Raw genomic sequence first — 21,366 nt, 5'->3', positions numbered from 1 at the left:
AAATTGTCTTTAAAACGTTAAATGCACACAACTAAATAAGTTTATTAGAAATAACTGACCATTTGACCATTAGGGGAGAGGGGGACAGCTTTGAATATTTTTTAATTTTTTTTTTATAAATCAATATTTTAATTATTCAAACCACTTTTTTTCTTCTGAATAGTTAAAGCAATAATTTAGGAATAAAACTGCAGTGTTTAAATAAATTTTGAGCTAAAAAATACGCCAGAATATTTATTTCTACAGCATGCGCGAAAATGTTCAAAACTGCCCCAACCTGAGGCAGCTTTGAACACACCTGGGGCAGCTTTGAATTATCTCTGACAAATGGAAATAACAAGTTATTAAATTTTTTTTTTTTTAAATAAAACATTGATTTATTTTTAAATTTCCTTAAGTTTAAGTTTCTAATAGTAAAAATCAGTTATTTTCTCTAAATTATCTAATCTTATAATCATTCTAAAGTGTTGATCTAACAAAAGTTATATAAAGCTATTTAAGCTGTAAATAGAAGCAATTTTTTAAAAAAACAAAAACTTACAAAACCAACTAAACCTTAAACTTCAAAAAAACACGATTATAAAATAAATGGAAATGGATTAAGTTTAAGTTGGGTATGTCAAGCCATAATTCATTTTAGAGCTTTTTATTTGGTAGTCTCTTAACATTATTTCCTTATCTTTGTTAAATACTTGTGCGATAGTATATTTAGTTGTCAAACCAAGCTTGGTCTTAGATAAAAAGTTTTTATACTTCTTTATTCTGTAATGTAAAATATTACGTTTTATATTATAAGTTATAGCAGCTTTGTTTAGCCTCATTAATCCATTTGCAACTTGGAGAACAGCATTATTAACATCATCCTCTATGACTTCTGTAACTCTCTTTTTTTTGTAATTTCGAACCATTTTTATCTTTAAATAATCAAAAATCAGGCCGTAAATAATCAAGCAATAAAGTATGAGAGTATAAACAAAGATTCAAAGGTGCCCCATTCAATTTATTCAAAACTGCCCCAATAGCGATTTAAATAATAAACGATGATTTTTCCAAACAAAATTATCTCAACGATTGACATTTTCTGCTTAATTGTAAAACCTATGAGTTATCCTATCTTATAAATAACATAAGACATCTCACTAGTTACAAACGTGGTCAAAAAATTCTTACAACTTTCTATCGAAATGTTTACGGTTTGTCCTCAAAAACAAACCAATCATATATTTTATACAGTTTATGCCAAATTCCAGGAAAGACAGGTGACAACTGCGAGGGTAAATATTATCTTCACAAAATATTTAGTTTTGTTAAGTTTAAATACAGAAACGCTTCAAAAATGCAAACCGTTCAAAGCTGCCCCCTCTCCCCTACAATATATGGCACTAATCTGACCATTTTTATATATGGACTCTTTGTTTCAATAGTTTTCAGTAAACGGTAATTTGCTACCATTAAATAAAAATTTGTTTTGTTACTCGAAATTCAATTCTTTTAAATATTTTGACACTAACAAATGACCTCCCTTCCCCGTTTTTCCATTAATTGTAGTCAGGAGAATCGAGTAATCAAGTTTTTGATGAAGACCTTTTACCAGAATAATAAAATGTAAAACAATGATTTACATGTATAAGAATTTATAAGAAAGCTGAGTCATGAACACAGACAGAACAGCTGTGTTCATTACTCAGCAAATATCAAAAAACTATAACTAAAGATATAAAAATATCTAATGTAACGGTTAATATCACTAAAATGTTGAATTGTATAAAAATTTATACAACAACAAATCAACAAGTACTACGTAATTAGTTTACTTAGTAATAATAAGTTAAAATATAAGTACCACTATACTAAGTTATAAAAACTTCTATAAAAGTTTACTTATTGATCCAGTCTGCTTGCAATAACTTCTGCTCAATGGCGTCCAGAAGCGAGTGACACACCAATGACAAAGATTCGGAGGTTGAACTTTTCATTGATGAAGTGGAGAGTGATGGCTTGATAAACGTCATTGTTCCGACTTTGCCAAATGTCAGAAGAAATGGTAAATCCAGGACTTTTCAGCAACACTTTCTCCAGAACTTGATCCACTGCTTTTTTCACGTTTTTGTTAACTAATTTCAATCTAAAAGAAGAATAACAAATAAAAAACTGTTCTTTATACTAATTTTTAGTTATTTAAAAAAACTAACAAAAAAATTGGTATAAAAGTAGGAAGAGAGTTGCTAACTTTCTAACAAACAGCAATAATGGCGTCATGGGACTTATGGCGTCATTTTCATTGCAATTACGATTAATGGGTTTGGGATTTTAAGTTTGAAATAAGCAATCAGACCCTGGGATTTTAAGTTGAAATAAGCAATCAGACCCTGGAAGCCATCATGCTAATTTAGCTATACCTTTAACTAAATCCTTTATTATCTTCTCATACAATAGTAAGTTATGCGAGATTGTTTTAACAGAATAATGTTTACTATGCTTTTACAAGGAAAGCAAAAAAATGAAAAAGTGTGCAGACTTACCCGTTAACAACGTTTTTGTAATACAACAAACAAGAAGAAATTATCCGCGCTAGTTACCGCGACATTCCCGCCCTAAAATAATTCATCACTAAGTGCTCAAAGTTATTTTCGTCCCAGATTTTAATTATTTTTTTTTTTTTTCGATTGGCAAGTTAGATTCTTCCAGTGGGTAAAGCTTATTCACTGGTCTTTTCACATAGGTTATATTTCCATCAACAACGTACTTAAGGTGGCTCACCCCCCTTACATCTGACTTTTTACTTATAAAAGTTAAAAACTTGCTTTTTGTTTTTTATATAAGGAAATTCTATTTAAACTTTAACTTATTAAAAGAAAAATGAAACTTCCATTTTTTGATGCTGAGTCAGCATAATTTTGTCTAAAACCTTACTTTACCTAAAACAATGATATCTGGAGTAAATTTTGCTGAACACTGAATACACCGTAATTAGCGAAATGGTAGCTAAATAGTTGCTCCAGGGCTGGAACTAAACTTTTTTTCAAATGTTAAAAAGAACTAAAATGGTAGCAATAAACGTGCAGAAATTGATTTAGTGCCTGTGTCAGTCTAACATACTACATTCAAACTAATTTAGTTACACTTAAAATGTTATAATTCTAGTCCCAGCCCTTATAAATATGTTAATAAACATACTGTGAAAGTTTGAAGATAAAAGATTTAAACAAACTGAAGATATTAACGCTTTTGTAAGAAAAACATTAAAATAAGAAATTCTTCAAAAACACATATTAATAAAAACAACATAAAAACAAAAAATTTTTTTTATAAAAAGTTACTAAAAACTGCCACTAGCATAAGAGTTCAAATCATCATTCTCTTTCTCAATGTCTAAATAACCTTTATTTATTGATCTTATATGTTTTCTTCGTTTTTTATTAATATCAGTCGATTTTCTTGACATTTAATAATCGCTTTTTATCATTTTTGAAAGCTCCTTTTTCGAAATAAACTCTTCCAGAAAACCCAAGCATTTTAAAAAAGCAACTTAAAGAAGTAAATCCATCATTGTAATTTAAAATAGAAGAATAAACAGATATTTCAAGAACTTTCCTTGCAGTAAAAGTAGTTTTAGGGGATCGCTGCCATAAGAAACCATTAAATGACTCATTTCAGTTTTGTGTCATCCCATGTAAACACTTTCTTAGCATTTCAGGGTTTGACAATTCTTGAAAAATAGGCTTAATTTCCTCCATAATTGCCACAAGTAAATTAATTTTTTGTCTATAGCTTGTTTTACCCGTTACTTTATCTGATTGCCATTTGCACCAACTGTGTTTCCTTTTTAAACAAAGTTGATGACGAGTGACTTCATATGGAAAGTTTGTACAATGGTAAAATACAGCTATTAAAAATTTTTTCATACTCAGTAGGTTATTTTTATTTTGTCTCATAGCCATTGCAACAAAGTTCTACATTGTGCTAATAGTTTTTTCGGTCAACCTTCCTTTTCATGACATTTTTAAGCCATCGCTTAACAACCTGCTATTAAAATCTTTAGTTTTTTGAAGCAAACGAGAGCCTACTCTTTTCTAATAATCCCAAATACATTCTAGCTTTTTAATAACATAATCACCGTATGGTTTACTTTTAATAACATTAGAAAATAAAATTTCCAAGGTACTTAGTGTATCTTAAGTTATAACTTTGTATGGACGAATGGAATATTTCTTGAACTCCAAAATTGTTTTTCTGACAAGTGTGTGTAGCTTTCCAATATTCAAAATCAAAAGGATTATTAATTCTTCTATGTAATTCACACTGCATACAAAACTTAGATAAAGAACAAACATCAATCACCTTTTTATTTTCATGCGAAAGACCAGCAAAAACACCATTTAAAGAAGAGTAGCCACGACGTTGCCATGTTCCGTCTATTGATATGCCACAGACAATAATTTTATCATCAGGAGCACTTGCATTTATAATTTCCATTAGTTCTAATACAGCAGCTTTTATACTTCTTTATAAACTTTATGTAGTTTATTGTTTGTAAGATTATAACTGTGGTTCGTAAGAGAATGACGCATATTCATTATAGCAGTAAAAGTAGATATAGCTTCTCTACCACGTCCATTTTCACGAAATGCCGTAACAGCACGTAAGTTTATTTCAGATGGTTTTGAACTAGAAACACTTCGATTTACAGACGATGATGAATAAAATGTACTTTTAAAGTCACAGTTTGAATATTGTATTATAATTCCAATAGAAAACCCCATACGCATAGATTTATTATGAAAAATAGTTAGCTTGCTATTACACTCATTGCATGTAGATTACTGTTCAAATATATTTTTAATAATTATAAAGTTACAAATAAAGAAAAAGCTGTCAACCTCGGAATCACAATTTATTGCAGCACTAAAGTTATGTTTTTTCTTAAGCTTTGATGCACTTGTTGTTTCTGATTTCCTGCTACAACCATTTACTTTCTCTTCTCTCCTTGTATACTTATTTCCATTATATTTTCTCTTTATATTTCTGATTTTATTTCTTTTGTTCGCCAAATCCAAATAGAAAGTTTTCAGTTAAGAAACATTGTATTAATGATACAGAGCACATTTTTGAGAAATATTATCTTATACAGAACAGTAGAAAAGCATAATCGATCTAACATCGAAAAATACTTCAAAACTTTAAGTTGAAATCTTTGAGAAGTAATGAATAAATTACACCTTTGCTATGACGTTGCTAATGAGTAGGAAACTGTATTAACCACAATAATGGTATTTTTTGTTACTTTTTAAGCTTACAATAGTAAAAATATATTATGGATTTTGTGTCGAAGGTAACCGGTGCGTTTTGTATTAGATCAAATGCATCGTTTAAATCCCTCAACTGTTTGTAAATTAAGATCTAGTTGAAGTTGCTTATAAATTTTATTAGTCGTTAATTATCTTTGTGTGTATTTTATCCAGCTTTTTAATGCTACTTCTATCTCAACAGAATCTAAGTAAGATAATGTTAAACGCTCTTTATTTCTTTTAAGCTTTAAATTCTTAATAAATCGCATGACAAATGCTGTGACTCGCATTAGACGCATATAGCTGTAAATCGAGCGACATCAATCACATTCAAGTCTATACAGTTTTCTTCTACTTTATTCGTTATTTTTCTCAAATCAAACTTTAACCATTCTTTAGGATCGTTGTATAGAAGTGGTAGTCCATTGAACCATACCTTATTATCGAATAAATTTGCTAAGTTTGTGCTTCTGGATACTATGTCAGCTTTGTTATTGTGGGATTCAATATATCTCCAATACAAAGTGTGAAATGTATCTCTAATTTTTGGAATTCGTTTTTGTAAAAACAGTTGTTTTATTTTATCAACTTTTTTAATCCAGTGTAAAACTATTATTGAATCACACCAACAAATTACTTCTTTGAACTTGAGTACTGGGAGTAATTTATTTTTAATAGTTGTAATTGTTTCACTTAATAATAAAGCTGTCTTTAATTCTAGTTTGGGAAAAGCATCAAATACAATCCTATTTTTATTAGTAACTTCATCATCCCTTAAAAAATGGTTGGTGTGGTAGATAGTGGACTGTTCCATTAATTTCATTTTCTTCAAGTAATGGTTCTATAACACCTTCTATTTGGTCTTTAAAAATATTGCTGTACGATTCAAGGAGTAAATCATCTTTACTCAATTTTTTTTTTGAGACTTTCGAAACGTTTGATACATCCCTGCGGGCATACTAACATTCAATCAACATTTAATTAATGTTCGCCCAAAATGTTTAAATTTAATTTCGTTTTGAATTAGAACGTAAGTTATTCGAATGTTCCTTTTAAACCCTACCTAAACGTTAGTTTTAAACGCAATTTTAACTCCATCTAAATGTTCGTTTTAAACGCCCTACGAATGTAATAAATGAAACAATCGTTTTATTACTTTTCAATATTTAGTATGAGTATAACACTCATTCTAAATACTGAAAAGTAATAAGAAAACATCTGATTAAACATTTATGCATTTAAAATTGTAGTAGGACATGTCCAAATAAATTATTTTACAGGTTATATAAAACTTAACTGGCTTACCTTATACAAAGTATTGTGAATATAAATTGAAATAAAAACAACTCATTTAAACAATCGTACTAAGTACTCAAAGGTAATCTAAATCGATCGTTGTCTAAATTTAAACAATGTTTAACTTCTCTTAACTTTGACGTCAAAAAAAGTTAAGCGTTGTCTAAATACGTGTAAAGAAATTAAACGTCGAAGAATTTTTGTTTATTTGTTTTTAAGTTTGATGAAAATACATATAAACTCATGACAATTTAATAATATTATTGTCATCAAGATCGTCTTCATGATGACACTCGTCATCTTTTTTACTTAAATTGATCAATCCAGCTTCTCCATCTTGAAAATTTGAAAAATGAGCATTTAAATAACTTTTCCCAGTTCCAACTATACGGATGGGAGCCATTCTAAGATGGGAACCAATAAATGAATGTATTTCCGATGCTGTGATCGTACAATAGGGTATGTCATACTTTTAGAAAATTTTAAATTTTCAAAAATAACAATTTGGGGAGTGATTTTATTATGTGGTAGGTATTTCTAAACAACATTGAAATAAATTTTTTTTTTTTTTTTTTTTTTTTTTTTTGGGTAAAAATGAACATGAAAATTGCAATATTTAAGTAAATACCGTTAAAATGAAAACAATAGATAAAACTAAGTTACATTTTTATAACACGTGGTATAAATTTTTATAACACTAAAAAAGTATTAAAAATTTAAAACTTGCAGATGAACTGCCTGTAATTGTTATATGTGAAACATCAAAATGTTTTATAGACGTACACGGATTTGTCTGAATATACTATAATTACATAAAATGTTAAAAAAAAACACGTTTTGATGGAAAATAAAATTTTCACAAAAATCAAGCTTGAACATTAACTAAACAGTTTGATTAAATCTTTCTTGGATTTCAGATTTGGAATAACATCTCTGTGCTCTATTCTTGCTCTGATAAAACCATCGCGTCTATGAAAACCAGAAACAGCAGCTGCTGCTTCAGTCACTTGCTTTACAACTCTTTCACATGACTGGGTGTGGAGAGGATAGTAAGGTACTTCCATTGGAGAATCTACTACTTTTTGTAAATCTCCTTTTGTCATATTGCATGTGAAATTCGGTTCCAAGATTTGTTCATTACTCCAGTCAATAAGTTCAAGGAGAGTCACAGCATCAAAGTTAAGTGTTGGTTTTTTTCGTTTTCTTACACTTACATCACCTTGCTCTGAGTCTCCTCTAACTTTCAGAATCATGTTAACTGCAAAAGTTCTATTTTCATTTGATGAGCTTGCAAGAAGAGAAATAAGAAGAGACTCAGAATGAGCATGAAATGACCCATTTTGAATAGACTTTGTAACGGCATCCTTAACTTCGACTGTTTGACATCTTAATAAATAAATAAGTTTGAGTAGATGATGGGGCCCATCAACAATAGAGTGTTTCACCTTGATTCTAAACCACATATGAAAGTATACTTGAGCCACGAACTGAGAAAGAACTTTTAGATTTTTTAAAATATCACCTTCCAAGCCATGTTCACTAATATAAAGCCAAAGGATTGCCTGACCAGTTGTAAGCCACCTGCTATGGCAAAGATTTCCACATTTTTTGTTGACAAGTGAAGGATTCAAGATACCTGATTCAAGACAAGAAATTAACTTGTAGCTTAGTAGAGCATCGATGGACATTGACTTTAAAATTTCATCTGGAATTTTAATCAGAGGTTCAATCTGTCTAATTGGTTCAAACTTTTCTAGTCGTTTTAATTGATTTACTTTTGATAATAGTTTGCCTATTGGCCCTTTAAATCCATCCTTGGAGTGTGTAGGCCCATCAAGAGTTGCAATTAGGTGCCTTAAAGGTAGCTCATTTGTATGCAACATGCAAATTGATCAAAAACATTTTCTTCCAATAAGTTTCTCCAGATGAGTTAACAATCCGCCATTGTTACCAGACCCAGTCATTGAATTTGTAGAATCTGATCCAATCACAATTATAGTTTGATCAATACCTCTAGGAACCATCCAGTTATAAAGCCCGATTGCAGCTTCTTTAGCTGGTTTGTTCGGACCCTTTGAAGGTGTGTAATGGGTCAAATAGCTTCCATCTGGTTCAGAAGTAACACTTATGTTTTCTTGTTTTTCTATTCTTCGATAAAACGTTTTAGTAATTGAATCTTCCATCAAAATTAGAGTAGGATCTTTTCTTCCATCTACAAATATGCCTTTGATAGGCACTTCAACAATTAGTTTTTCTGATGAAACTCTAGTTTTATCCATAACCTCTTGTCTCGCTCTCCATATTTTTTTAGGATCACATGCTAAATAAGCCATTTTTGGAGTCAAGTAATTAGATTTGATCAAATCTTGAAGAAAAGCAGATACAATTGCAGATGTAGCAGCAGGTGATATGTCAAATCGAAGAGATGCTAGTGCTGTATTGGGGATCTTCATGTAATTTTGTTTAATGGTAACAAATGGGGAAGTTTTTTGTTTGATATTGTTAGAGCTGTCTTCAGAAGATATTTCATTTGCATTCCTAATATTTTCAAGTGAAGTTTCTTGATTAAAGTCATGCCCCACTGATTCATAAACTTCATCTTCAACATTTTCTGTTTGAACCTGTATATTAATATGAGCTTTTTTAATCGAATTTTTTCTTTTTTCTAAAGATGCAATATCTGTTATTTTTCTTTTCCCTGCCTTAACCTGTCTTTCTGTTTCTACCTTGTCTATTTGATACATTTGGTAGCCTGACTTTTCACCAACCTTATCTCTTTGAGATCTTAGCCATAGTAAATCAAGTTGTGGCACCTTAATATCTTTAGAGCAACTGCATGAAATGTGAACTCCTGCAGCACATTTTTTAAGCTCCTTACATGGAGAATTTTCATCTGTGCAAAGTAATATTTTGCATCTACATTTTGTTATATCCAACAACTTGTCAAGCTTTCCTTCCCACAATTTGACAATTTTTTCTTTTGTTTCTTTTCGATTAGAAATGTCTCTAAACTTAATCCAGGCAGTTAAAATTTTATCTGAAAGCGTCTTTTGAGATATGACTACAGGAGTCTTAAACAAAGCATTGGATTGAGACCATTGTTTTAATACCAAGTCTGCCAATACCACAGAGATTTCTTTTACAGATAGATGACATCTCCTACAAAAAATATAAAACTTAAACTGTTATAAAATTGTTTGTTAGAAATACTTATTATTGTAATATTTCATACCTAGTGGTTACTTGATATCCAAAGATACCCAGCGGACATCCAAATGTCTAATGTATGTCCTATGGATGTCATTGGATGTCTTGTGCCCCACTAGGTATAGATTGAAATTGCACTTTTCAACATCGTGTCAAAAAACTCACCTATCAAGATTGTCAGAAAGAAGCAAATTTTCTTGAATATGTAGACCTTTCCTTAGTACATCCCTCAGTGTAGGAACTTCAGTTTCCAGCCAATCTTTTCCTACTCCAAGATATTTAGTTAAATTAGTTGTAGAATTATGTCTAGTTTGTTTCAACTTTGAACTCTCCATAACACAATATTTTATTTTATTTATCATTCACTGTTAAACAAAAATAGTTATATTAAAAATAATTATATTAAAAAACCAAAAGAAAAATTCAACAAAAATTGCAACTTTTTGATATCGCAGGCACATAAATAAATCCACTACTAACACAAAGCAAATACTAAGTAACTGTGTTTTATAATTCATAGATTACAATTACAAATGGACTTAGAATCCATTTAAGTCCATTAGTCTAAGTTAGATAATTAAAAATGTAAAGTTTTGCTAATTTTTTGTTGTAAAAATGTATTTTTTATCGCATTTTTACATTTTTCAAGTTGATTTTTACACAAAAAAAAATTTTTTTTTTTAATTTTTTTTGGTTGAATATTGCTTAACTTACCCCAACCCATAAAAAAATTACTCCCCAAATGTCATTTTCAAAAATTTTTTAGTATGACATACCCTAACGTACAATCACCAGGCCCGGATTAAGGTCTACAGTGCCCATAGGCTGTAAAAAATTTGGTGCCCCCAATTAAAATTTTTTTTTTACATATTTCTCTACTCGATACTTGAATAACTAATAAAACTTTATTTTAGGTTTATTAGCCACATCAATATGTACATGTATATAATACCTATGTGAAAACAAATAAAAACATAAAATTAAAATTAAACAAAATATATTTTAGATATATAAAAATATAAAATAATCATATTACAAAAAGTAACAAACCATTATTTTATACTTTTCTTTTTCTTGCTTTTTGATGGGCAAATGTGTTAATAGTATCATTAAAATCTAATTTTTCAACCAATTCTGCTTCAATGCTAAATATTGCTAATGCATTCAGTCTTTCCTCCTTCATGGTTGACCTCAGGATTTTACTCTTTTAAGTACAGAAAAAGCTCTTTCGCCTGAGCAGTTTGAAACTGCTGTACTAAGGTAAATACGCATAACTACTTCTAAATTTGGAAACATACACTCTAATTCTTTGGTCTTGATGTACTTATACATAGAGAGAACAGATTTTACATTTTTATCCGTGGAAATTAATTTTTAAAAAAGAATACACTCATCTATAAGTAAGCTTGAGTTTTCAACATCAATAAAATATTTTGCCAAAGTTTCACATGTGTTCCTTATAACAATAGAACTCGGTGTTTTATACAATGTGGGTATACACCCATAAAAATCTGATATTTTTTCATAAGCTTGTCTTCTTGAACTAAGTTGACATTTAAGAGTATCAATGATCACATAATATACATTTCTAACAAAATCTATTTTCCCTGTAATTTCTGTGAGAGGTTGAGATCTTGATTCATCAGCCATAGCCTAAAAAAAAAAAATAGTTTTTAATGTTGTTAATGTTTATGACTTTTTTCAAATTATTTTATGTGTATTTTAAAATTAATAAGTCAAACATACCTTTCTCTTTTTCTTTCTCTTGGAATCTTTGGCATACTCCGAACAATCAGTAATTTCTACAGCCTTATTTTCAAAAACATCAAAATCATCTCTGATCTGTACCAAGTAATTTTCAAGGCCATTATATAGGTCTAATACTGTATGAAGATCAATGTCAGTTGATTGTAATTTTTTATTTGTAGCATTAAAACTAAAATCATATTAAACTTTATATTAATTTATTTATCTATTAAGCTGACCCTAATAAAATAAAATAAATGAAAGCATAATTTATTATTTAAAAATAATTAATTTATAGAGTGAAAAATACCTGTTTAATATTGAATTCCATATGCATATCATTAAACCAGTTTCTAAAGTTTTTAATCTTGCAAGCAACCCATTAGCTTCTACTTTATATACAGCTTTTTCTTTCTGATTATCAACTATACTATGCAAAGCTTCAATTATAAATGCATAAGAATTAAATAAAGCATGGCAAGCATCAAAACGAGCACTCCAGCGAGTTACTGATAAATTTTTTACACAAAGATTTTTCTTCAAATATGCTGCACACGTTCCGACCAAGTGAAGAGAATGTGCAGAACATGGTACATACTCTGCAAATGAATTAAAACTTTTAATTCTTGACTGCAATCCAGAATACTGACCTGACATATTTATCGCATTGTCGTAGCTCTGGCCACGATAATTTTCAATTGGTATATTGTGTGAATTAAGAAAAGCCATTACAACATTGTTCATTTCTTCAGATTTATGACCACTGTTTGGAATGAATATTAAAAATCTTTCTGCAGGTACACCACTAGGTAAAACATATCTTAATGCAATAACAAGTTGATCGACGTTTGCTATATCAGGTGTAGAATCAACAATTAAAGAATAATACTTGGCTGCTTTTAATTCTTTTAATATAATTTTTATTATATCATTCTTCAACAAAAGTAAAAGTTCTTCATAGATTGTGGATGATAAATAAGACGGAGTTCCTTTCCCTCTATTCCCATATTTTTCTACATGTTGAGCAATAAAGGGTCAAATTTAACAAGTAACTCTAACGTTCCCAAAAAGTTCCCATTGTTATTTTTGTTAAATTGTTCATTATCACCTCTGAATGATAAACCTTTTGCACCGAGAAATTTAATTACTTCAGTCAGTTGTGTTGCCAATTGAGTGTCAGTTCTACCTACATCACTTTGTAATGTAATAAAACTTAATGTATTATTTTTATGTGCCAAAGAATTATCGTGCCTGGAAATAAGTAAATGTCCATTTTTCCAATCATTAAATTCAGCATCTCCCAGTTGAGTACTGCATCCAAATAATTTTCATGGAGCACAAAATAATACAAATTTTGAAATTGAATAAAAAAGCCATTTCCGTGAAACATTTTCTACGTTTTTTCGATTTTTCGTAAAGATTGATTTACTACAATTACGATCATAATCAGAATAAGATCGTTTTGATGAGGTAAAATCTGCATCAATGTTCTGATCACATCCAAATTTTGCAATATAATTACGACATATATTACTATTTGTCCAATCTGCTGGATCTTTTAAATTATTTGTATTATTCTGCGTAAGAGGATTAGGAATGACATTTCGTTCAGATTTTTCTGATTCCTCATTTACATCAACAACTGATTGATCTGAAGAAGACGCAGTACATTGAAGAGAAGTAGAAGTAGTAGAACAATTATTAGTAATAGTTATATCATTTGAAGATTCTAGTTTATTATCTTCAACACAACTGGGGGTAATGTTATTTATTTGTTTGAAAAAATTATTTAACCTAGGTATTTTACTAAGTAAAATCACTTCTTTTTCTTTTTTAAAAATTACACGCTTTCTCGCTTGGGCTCCACTAATATGTCGTTTCTGATCCATTTTTACATAAATATCGAACACTAAACTACATATAAAACGCACTACTCGCACTAAAGTAAAACCTTTATAATTTAAATTTACAAGTTACAATAGTGTTAACAAAACATACGTACGATCAAACGGAGGAATTTTTGATGCACGTGACGCGTGTATACGAAATACTAATACTATTTAATATTTTATAAAATCGTTTAAAATATTTTAAATAAAAAAAAATATTTTAAAAAAAATTTAAAAAATGGTCATAAATTGGGTAAAATAGTATAAATACTATTTTACCAAATTTATGACCATCGGCGGCGAGCTACGACAAATATAAATAAGTAAACGCACTGGCATTTTCTGCCGTCTGCGGCTCCACATACGTTATCGGTGTGCGACCGGTTCTACGGAAAAATAACAATCTAAAAATAAAACGAGGTTTAGAAGGCCGCACGACAAAACGCATTGATTATTACTATTTCAAATTTCCGATATTATTTAAATAAAAATAACATCAGGATAGTATTGTGCTTATTGTCAATAATTATTTTACAGATTGTACAATTTTTCTAGTTTAAAAAAAAAAAAAAAAAGGATAGTATGTAGTGCCCGTGCTCCTAAATCCGTGGTTGTGTAGGCTGAAGCCTACACTGCTTACGCCTTAATCCGGGCCTGACAATCACGTTTCATTACACATTCTAAAAACAATTAAATCAGTATTAACGTTTACACTAAATGTTGGATTAAGGGTCTGAAGATTTTAGCAAGTGGATGCAAAAAATTAAATACAAAAAATCAACAGTGGTACAAGAGGAGCCGTAGATTGAGCACCAATAGATTAGTAAAATCGTTTAAATTGCTTCACTACTTTTATATTCTACTAATGTTTTTAGAAATATTTAAAAAAAAGTTAATCAGATTGCACTATGCTCTTTGAAAGCCCTATTCAACGTATTATAGGTTTATATCATACCCTTCAAAAACTATTTTTTTAGTTTTAATGGTGTTTAAGATTTGAAATACATTAAAGAATAGAATTATAACGTGAAGTTGATTTTAGCTAAACAAAAAACTTAATACTTTACCAACAACAAGTTGACATAAAGCAGTTTCTCTAAATGGAAGCTTTTTAAGTGTGCCTTTTCCATCCATACTTAAATGCGGCATGACAAAATTAGAAAAAAGTCATTTTAAGAGATTTTTTGAAGTATCTTTAGTATATGTTCCGCCAATTCATGAAAGAAGGTGAAACTACAAATAAATTATTAAAAAATGCTTTTTTTAATAGATATGAAATTCCAGTTTAGAATCAAAATACGAATTCTGCTTATTCAGTAAAAGCAAAAATCTATTTTAGACATCAAAACAAACAGTCTTGAATAAAAGTTTTAACATCATAGTCAAGTTTTAAATGACAGGATATTGAACTTGAAATAGAAGATATCAGCTATTTACTAACTAAGGTTGTTTTATTTGCAAGTATTCCACACTGCTCCTCTAAATTTCTATATCCATTTAAGGTCTGAATAGGTCCAACAATAACTTCCAGATGAACTTCCCCAATATCTATGTGTTCTGAACTTGGTATACCCATCATTTCAATTGTTATTCTCAAATCTTTAATTTCATTTGCCAAATTTGCTAGCTGATAGAGAACTTTACTCTGGAACTCTGTAAAATACATTACATTATTCATATAAGAAAAAGATTTTTAAAAAACTTCTAAAATTTTGGTATACTTACTGAATTATTTTTTTAAAACTTAATTTTTTTTTTTTTTTTAATCTATTTTTAAATGTATGTTGTAAAACATATACCTAAAAAATTTTATGCAATATTTAATCAAAGTCCATTTTTCACAGTTATAAGATCCAGAGATAATGGTAAAAGAAAAATTATAGTTTAAGAAACTGTATTGGTTACATCAAACAAAATTAAAATTTTTAAAGTTTAATAACTTACTCGCTTGATCCATTTCATTGATTTGGGGTGCAGTTGCGATACAACTGCTGTCTGTTTGAAAGTTCCTGTTTAGTTTTGGAGGTAGTTATGGAAATACAGATGGTTTAACTACAATATAAAAAACCATTGGATTAAATTAAGTATGCAAAAAGCATTTTTATAAAAAATTCATTTTTAAATAACATAAACAGTATATAAAAAACATGTACATATATACAAACACCAAGTCAAGCTAAAAAAAAAAAAGTATTACTTGATTGATCCACAATATTGTCTTTTGATATAGGCGCTGTTTGCCTCAGTAATGGAATCCTGGAACTAAATATTCTAGTTAACAGACAAAGAGATTATGAAAGTACTGATGCTTTAGCTACAATGTAAATAGTTATATAACTACATCATGTTGCAAAGTCATTTTTAATGAAAATTTTACTAAAAACTTGTAAAAAATTTGATTTAAATAAACTTATATCATTGGGATTTTTTGCGTAGGAATTACAATACTAAATACGTTCAAAGGTCATAAAATTTCATCTAAAGGTGAAAGTTATGTAAATTAAAAGCATTAGGAAATTTAGAGATACTACTTGATAGTTCCATTTTATTATGTTTTTAGGAATCTTAGAATTCAAACTTCTTCTTGACACAAAAGGTGACTGCAGGACAGTGGATGGTTTGGCTCCAAAGTAAATAACGATAAAGTTACATTACTTAATTAAAAATAAAATATTATACAAAACTTTTTAAGAAACCAAGCTGCATCTGCAAAAAATTTTATAGATGTTATATGTTTTTTATAAATATTAACAGTATTCAAAGATATAAAGACTGACACAACTGATCAACTTCAGAATCTTGTGGTACCACATCACGATTTTTCTGCATATAAATTACTTGGTTGCAATTTTTTGCTCAATTTTGCAGGTGGAGGTGGAAATTCAGACAGCTTTACTATATTGTAAGTAAATTGCAACTACATTAGATATGAAAAATTAGTATAAAAAATTGTTTTACTTAAAAGCATAGAAATATACAATATTATTATAGTTATTTTTTGTTATTGCCATTATTACCACCAAGGCTTTAGAGCTGAGGTCTAAATTTTACTACCTCATCTTGGTTCCTCATAAAAATATCAACTACGGGTAGCTCTGGTTCCAAACCCTGATTATAATCATGGCTTTGTTTTTTCTTACTACAAGTTGCTCGTTGTCACCAAAATCTAATTTGTCACACTTTTTACTTTCTGCATTAACATTAACATCAACTTCTTTATCACCTGAAAAATAAAATTAGTTATACTGTAATTGTAATAAAACTAAACACGTAAACTAGTGATACTATATTAAAAAAAAAAAAAAAAAAAAAGTGAGTCGTCATTTGCATGTTGTTTTGAGAATGTAGAATTTTTTTACAGGGGTCTTAAGAAAGAAATATGCAGTGCTGAGAAAATATTGATTATAAAAACAAAAGAAATTAACTTAAGTTCAATGTTATAAAGTTTTTACTCTGACAATTTAATAAAACAATTATGAAAGTATTGATATAACTTTAAGGTGTAGCTAAGATGACCTTAGCTTTAAACATTTTTAGAACTAATTTTCCATTTTTGTTTCATACTTTTGATCTTATAATGTTATGTTATAATGTTCCTAGGTTATAAAACGAATTTCAAAATAATAAACAAAATACATAACAATCAAAAAGAAAATTTAAAAGTATAAAAATTAAACATACCTTAGGTTTATTCTTTTCTAGGTTCTTATAGTAGGTATTTCATTAAAAAATATTTTCTTTTTATTGAAGTGAAAATAAGAAATAAGGAAACCAAAGAAATTAACAATTATTCAAATGACCTTTGAAAAAGCATACAAAAATTTTATAAAAGTCATTAGAATGTATACTAATTACATTTTTTTACATATTATGTTGAGTTAAAAAAGTTACTTTATAAAATATTGTTTAATTAAAATGTGTTTTCTAAAAACTCCACGTTATAAACACATTTATTTGAAAGAAATTTTTTTTTTTATTGCAAAAGAAGTAGTATTTGTGAATGTCTTCTAAATGTGTTGTTTTGTGGCTGAAGTTATAAGGCATTTTTAAACATTTCTTTAAAAAAGTAATAATCACTTTTATTTAATTTCTTTTCTAGCAAAAAATAAATCCTCTTAACTTTTTTTTTTTTTCTTTTTTTAATGAAATCGAATTTGATTAATTTAAAGTAAATTTCAAAATTTAGGTTAAACATCAACTAAATGTCGATTAAATGTCATAAAGCCTGATGAGGTTTTGATTAAGCGTTTAAACGCTTTTTAAATATTCCAAATTAGTTTAGAATTGATTCCTAAACGTTCAGATTGATTTAAATGTCATTTAAACGCGATCTAAATCCATTTTAAATCAGCAAAATCCCGTAGGGATAAGTCATAATTATCACTAATTGGTGAAGGATCTTTAAAGGGTACTTTGACATTATACCGTTTGAGGGTATTATCGTATTTAATGGTGTGACGAAACCTATCAACAATCTCACAGTCACAAGCATCAGTTTCTCATATACTCCTATTCGATATCAGAGATTGTTTTAAAACGATTTAGGAGATGAATCTGATCCAACAAACATGACATCAGCAGTGTTTACGCTACAGTGCTGGTTCTAACTTTTAATATTCATGGGACCACTTAAATAAAACTCCGATTGGCATCTTATTGCAATGGGATCAAAATAATTTCCCCTAATAATAGTATTTTTAGATAAAGGACTAACAAAAATCAGCTCCAATCAGGATATCAGTTTTTAAGTCCCTGTTTTGCATATTTCTATCAGCAAGGCTTAAATTATATAGGAGTTCGCCGTTAATTTAACGGAGTAATAATTTAACGGATTCAATCCATTACTCAAAAGTAACAAGTGAATCCGTAAATTTAACGGGTAGTTTGTTGAAGTAACAAAATAATCCGTAGAATATGAAAAACTATTTTGTTTTTCTTGAGAAATTGCTGAAATAAAACAGTTCAAGATATTTTATACGGTGTTTAGACGGTTAACTAATTGCTAGGGTTTTAGACGGCGTCAACAGCAATAAAACCTTTTTTAGAAATAAGTAAAAAATAACACAAAATTGTAAATTTTTATTTATATTATGATAAGTAAAAGACACATTTAAGTAAGAATTAAACATATTTAGCGAGTGTTGATTGCAGCTCAACCACTCTATTAGACAACGAACCGTACTGCAGCCCATAAATATCTTGCAGAAACTGCCAAAACATGATTGTTGATGGCTGGTATTCGATGGTAAACACCAAAAAAGCTTTAATAAACGACTAATGCCTTCTACGATAGATGTGCTGGCTTTAAGCAAAGTTTTTTCAGTTGCGATCTTTATGGAGAGAATTTTTTCTCCCTTGACCCCCTGCATTAATATTACCGGGTAAGGGGACTCCAATTTTTCTGCAACATTTTGCAATTCATCCTCAGCCTAAATTTGTAATGAAACTAATTGTTATGTCCGTTACAATATTACGATAAGTTTTATTTATATATTTATAAATTATAATTTTTTGCTGTTTTCAATTTTAAATTTACGTGCAATGTAAATCAACTAAAAAATATTTTTTTACACTGCATATCGGAATGATTTCAATGGCTACTTCTGGAGCAGAACGTTTCAGTTTCCCCTCTTGTCGCAGAAGAGAGCATAGAAGCTTGTATGCATAATAAGCTTTCCAATCTAAAACAAATATATAAATGTAAAGAAAACGTAAAAGTGCCAAACATACCTAAAAGTTAATTCCATGCAAAACATCTTTTGAAAAAAAAAAAGAAAAGATCTTTAATAAAAATAATGCAAACCATAATGTTTTTTAGAAGCCGTTACACCCACAGTTTTGATGTAAACACTATTTGACATTAAAGCTTATTTTATAATTGGGTCTGAAACAGTCTGATTAAAGGTTTTGGGGATATCAACCATGCAGTCGGAATATTTGAAATGAAATTCCATATCAATCTACAAATAAATATGCTACTAACACTTATACATAAATAAAACTTTGGACAAAATTTAAAAACTATTATTTTAAGAACTAATAAGTTTTATTATTTAATATTTCAACTGTTAATATGTTAGTATACGTAGTTTATAAATTATTAAAGTAATTATTTTAAATACCATATTTAGCAATATTATAAAGTTTTTTTGAAAGATGTTTTACTTGACTAAGGAAAATTTCTTTATTCATCTTTAAATAACAATATCTAATTCTTGCTTCAAGCTCTTCCAAAATCTCAGCTCTCCAATTATTCTCGTACACTAGCCGTTTTAAATCACCCCAAAAGTTTTCAATTGGTCTTGCTTCTGGAACGTTAGCTGGGTTTATATCTTTGGGTACAACTTTGATTTTTTTTCAATTTTAAAAAGTCGATGACCGACTTAGCATTATGTGATCGAGCTAGATCAGGCCAGAAAATAAACTTATTGTCTTTTTTATAATATTCTGATATTACAGGAAGTAAAGTTTCTAGTATCTCTTTACAAGTGTACTGGTTGATTGCCTGCTTACTGTGATGAATATAAAGAGGGCTTATTCCACGGGGGACTGTTGCAACAAGAAACTAAGAGTTTGTCCTCGTACTTTTTACGCTAATTGTATCTTACTTGGTCAGAACATTGAGAAAGATCAGCGGCATAAAACCTATCATTACCAGCTAACGTGCTGTTGTTTAAGGTAAAATGGCTTTCATCATCCATAACAAAATCCAAGTTTTTATAATTTTTGTACAATTTGCGACATTTAGGACGTATAGCTTTCTTCTGCTGATGGCTTCAATCTGGGCGATTTGTTTTTTTTGAAAGTTCGAATGTTAGTCATTGTTTTTAATACATGGGAAATTCGAGTTTGACCACAGTTAAAAACTTGAGCTACTTTCTTTTGGGGAGCACCCTGACTTATTTTCAAAAAAATGCAGCAATCTTTGGAACATTTTCTTTAATAGCTACCTTAGCCATTCGACCACTTCCTACTTTTCCTTTTAGAGATCCATTCTCCAATTTTACGATTTTATTGTAAGCAGTTGTTCTGGGTAAACCCCATTCCATAAACTGCTTAGCAACAAACGCTTTACCTTTTTCTCGATTTTTGGAAAAAAAATTTCCATAAATTTTTCGAGGTCCTTTACTTTGACCATTTTATTTTCAATATTTAGATAATATTTTTAACTTAATTAAATTTAAATATGTTATAAAATCCTCTTTTAAATAAGTGTAAAGGTTTTTTGCGGGCATAAAATAAATTACATAATAAACCCAATTAAAATTTGTTCGAAATTTTATTTATAGAGTGTTATTATGTTCAATGCCTAAAACTGTATTAATCTTATCAATTTAATTGCTATAAATCATTTATTTACAAACTCTGTACAATTATTTTGTAATCATTTATAATAAAAAAAGTATGAATATTATACACTAAAGATTGATATCTCATAAAAAGAGTCACATAATAGATTATATTCCCAACAAAATACCAGCTCTGGAATAATCCTGAATTTCGGAAATTTAAGCATCAGTCAGGATAATGAAGGTTCATCTGATGAATGAACCCAAATTTGTCAAAAACAAAACGTTGACAAACAAACTTTTTTTTGTGGTCCTAATATACATAGGAAAAGAAAATTAGTAAATGTAGTCGCTTGTATGAGAAAAATAAGACAATAATTCAAATACACTTTTAGTTGCTAAAATGAATAATTTTAAATGGAGAAATTACAACGCAATGACACACAACAAGGGAAATGCAAAGCAAGTTGGTAATATAAAAAAAAATTAGTAAACATCTACAGTAAAATTTATATTCAATTAATTTAAATAATTTTAATAAACACTAAGTAACTTTCGTCTAGCATTTTCCAATCCTCTCTCCAGGAAGCCATAATGATAAGTAGAATCATAAAAAATGCATGCTGGAAGTACAAGTGCCTCACTTAGCAC

At 29.0% G+C, this 21,366-nt stretch overlaps 5 pseudogenes across 2 annotated transcripts; all 5 read right to left on the bottom strand.

Moving 5' to 3' along the window:
* Positions 1-3,319: 3,319 nt before the first annotated feature.
* LOC149888051 (uncharacterized) lies at positions 3,320-5,057 on the bottom strand (annotated as a pseudogene).
* A 1,768-nt stretch (positions 5,058-6,825) lies between these two features.
* Positions 6,826-16,656, bottom strand: LOC149888049 (uncharacterized; annotated as a pseudogene).
* LOC145184043 (uncharacterized) lies at positions 8,010-10,152 on the bottom strand (annotated as a pseudogene). The gene is made up of 2 exons (XR_016452383.1): positions 9,957-10,152; positions 8,010-9,743 (listed from the first exon to the last, which is right to left on the bottom strand). The product of XR_016452383.1 is annotated as an uncharacterized LOC145184043 (transcript).
* On the bottom strand, positions 10,717-12,281 carry LOC149888050 (zinc finger MYM-type protein 1-like; annotated as a pseudogene). Its single transcript, XR_016452386.1, has 3 exons — positions 11,848-12,281; positions 11,538-11,727; positions 10,717-11,444 (listed from the first exon to the last, which is right to left on the bottom strand). The product of XR_016452386.1 is annotated as a zinc finger MYM-type protein 1-like (transcript).
* A 1,891-nt stretch (positions 16,657-18,547) lies between the features above and the next one.
* LOC149888048 (uncharacterized) lies at positions 18,548-20,996 on the bottom strand (annotated as a pseudogene).
* Positions 20,997-21,366: the final 370 nt, after the last annotated feature.

This window comes from Hydra viridissima, unplaced genomic scaffold (genome assembly GCF_058129835.1).
Source record: "Hydra viridissima isolate aposymbiotic clone 2 unplaced genomic scaffold, HvirCarnegie_v1 scaffold_5, whole genome shotgun sequence".
In the NCBI taxonomy this organism is placed as follows: Eukaryota; Metazoa; Cnidaria; class Hydrozoa; order Anthoathecata; family Hydridae; genus Hydra; species Hydra viridissima.
This window is presented reverse-complemented; position numbering and strand designations above follow the sequence as displayed.